This window comes from Pteropus medius, unplaced genomic scaffold (genome assembly GCF_902729225.1).
Source record: "Pteropus medius unplaced genomic scaffold, Ma_sr-lr_union100, whole genome shotgun sequence".
In the NCBI taxonomy this organism is placed as follows: domain Eukaryota; kingdom Metazoa; phylum Chordata; class Mammalia; order Chiroptera; family Pteropodidae; genus Pteropus; species Pteropus medius.
The window spans coordinates 4662715-4665527 of record NW_024340696.1 but is presented as its reverse complement, the minus strand read 5'-3'; the positions used below and the strand labels follow the sequence as shown (position 1 = coordinate 4665527).

Sequence of the window (2813 nt, the reverse complement as noted above, 5' to 3'; positions counted from 1 at the left end):
AGATCTTGTCTAATATAATTCGACACATGTCTTCAGAGAATAATAACTTTGACCAAACTACACTAATAGACTCCAGCAATCAGCCCAGGGGGATGAGCTTAGCAAAAACATGTAGACAGCTTGAAGAAAATGGGAGAGATTGGAGGGAAAGTGACCTAGCAGGAGGCTTGAATTCAGACTGAATTTGATTAAAAAGTTGATTTAAAAAAATAAGAACAAAAAACATAGAAAGCATGTCTTTACATTCTAATGCAATGCTTTACCTATGAAGCAATTACAAGCACACCTCATTTTATTATGCTTCACTTTATTGCACATCACAGATACTGTGTTTTTTACAAACTGAAAGTTTGTGGCAACCCTGCTTTGTGTCAGTCTTTCAGCGCCATTTTTTTCCAACAGCATTTGCTCACTTTGTATCTCTGTGTTACCTATTGATAATTCTTGCAACATTTCAAAGTTTTAATTATATTTGTTATGGTGACCACTTCAGTGAAGGAAGTAACTACAGATGTAGTGAAAACAACAGAAGTATGTGACGACTGTATTGTTAAAATCTCACGAAGTTGCATCTTATGGATGAGCAAAGAATATGGTTTCTTGGGATAAAAACTACTCCTGGTGAAGATGCTGTGAAGACAGTTGAAATGACAAGGATTTAGAATACTATACAAACTTAGTTGATAACGCAGTGGCAGGGTTTGAGAGGATTGATCCCAATTTTGAAAGAAGTTCTAGTGTGAGTAAAATGCTATGAAACAGCATCACATGCTATAGAGAAATCATTTATAAAAAGAACAACCAATTGATGTGGCAAAATTCATTGTTGTCTTATTTTAAGAAATTGCCACAACCACCCCAGCTCTCAGCAACCACCATCCTAATCAGTCAGCAGCCATCAGCATTTTCACCAGCAACCAGCAAAAAGATCAGGACTTGCTGAAGACTCAGATGATGTTAGCATTTTTTAAAATTATGTACATTGATTTTTTTTAAGGTACAATGCTATTGCACACTTAACAGACTATAGTATAGTGTAAACATAACTTTTATACACACTAGAAAACCAACAAGTTTGTGTGACTCACTTTATTAACGTGAGATATTCACTTTATTGCAGTGGTCTGGAAGTGAAGTGGCTATAGCTCCCTGGTATGCCTGTAGTTTATTTTTTAAAAATAACTTCAGATTCAGAGTATCAGTTTTGCTACAGTTAAAGGTGAAGCAAAGTCTACAACTATGCTACCCTGAACGTGCCCGATCCCGTCTGATCTCAGAAGCTAAGCAGGGTCAGACCTGGTTAGTACTTGCATGGGAGACCACCTAGGAAGACCAGGTGCTGTAGGCGTGAAAAAAAAAAAAAAAAAAAAAGGTGAAGCAAAGAGTACCATTAAACTAAAGTTGCCACATTTGTCTTTGGCAGCTTCTAATCCTTACTTTCAAAGTGGGTGCCCTAAGGGCGACTGGAACCTAGCACAGGAACAGAGCACAGGGAAGTTGCTCAAGAAATGCATTCAAGGAATGGAAGGCCGATATCACATGTACCACACATCAATATCAAAACTATAATTGAAAATTACAATGAAAATTTAGAAAAAAACAAACTACCAATTATGAAGGGATCTTTCTATGAAGTTCCAGAAGATTCCTCAGTAACTTGGAAATGCCTCATTATAGTATTTTCATTCAATAGTGTATCATTTATTGGTGGGGTAAAAAATTAATTTGTCATTATTTTCTTAGAGTTCTCTCGCCAACCCTCTACTCATGCTTTCAAAATTATATGCTAAATTATAGACCAGGTATGCTGTCTCTATTTACCTTCTTAGAGAATGAAATTGGCTAACAGAGAAGTAAAGGAGGTCATCCTCAGTATAATATGCAATCATTTCACTCTATTTTCTAACATGATATATCTCTCACATCTTTGTGAACTGACCTATGACTTCTGATGCAGAAACTATCCCTCGAGGCAGAGAAGTAGTAATTCTAGGTGTATTTTGCTTAGGGAGAACTTTATTTTGAAAATCTGTTAGGACATGAGAAAAACTGAACTTGTCATCTTGTTTATTATTAGGTGCAATGGATTTACCTTGTGTGCTTCTTTCATTTGTGTTTTCTTCAATGAACACTATCACCTCAAAGGATTCTGAAAACCTACTGAAGAGGAAAAGGTAGTGGAGAAAATATCCTCAAAGAAATATAACTTTCTGAAGCAGATTTTGAAATAACACTGATCCACATGTGCTAGAAAGTGTACTTTAATTCATCTTTAAACTTTGCCACAATGCTGCATAATCATGACTCTCATCTAGCACTTCACACATATTTGTGATACATTAATCATTGGGGAACAATTTTAATAATATGCTAATTGTATTTAAAGTCTGCATAGGGGTCATATAATGAGTGTTCACTGTTTATTGTACATTAGTATGTAATGTTTAATATACTACTGTAAAGAAGTTGTGGTACAATGCAATATTTCTCAGCCATAAGAAAAGATGAAACACCGCCATTTGCAACAATACTGATGGATCTTGAGATTATCATGCTAAGGAAAATAAGTCAGATTAAAAAAGTTAAGAACCATATGATTTCACATATATGTGGGATATAAAACTGGAAGCAACAAACAAGACAAACAAACAGATTCATGGACATAGACAAGTTTAGTGGTTACCAGAGGGGAAGGCTGGGGGAGGTTATATAAGGGTAAAGGGGGTCAAATATTTGGTAAACACACAGTGCAATATACAAATGATGTATTACAGAATCATACACTCACGACCTATATAATTTTATTAACCAAT

The 2813-nt window shown here is 35.3% G+C and overlaps 1 pseudogene; it reads left to right on the top strand.

The window, feature by feature from the left end:
- Window positions 1-1229: 1229 nt before the first annotated feature.
- Window positions 1230-1348, top strand: LOC120610807 (uncharacterized; annotated as a pseudogene).
- Window positions 1349-2813: the final 1465 nt, after the last annotated feature.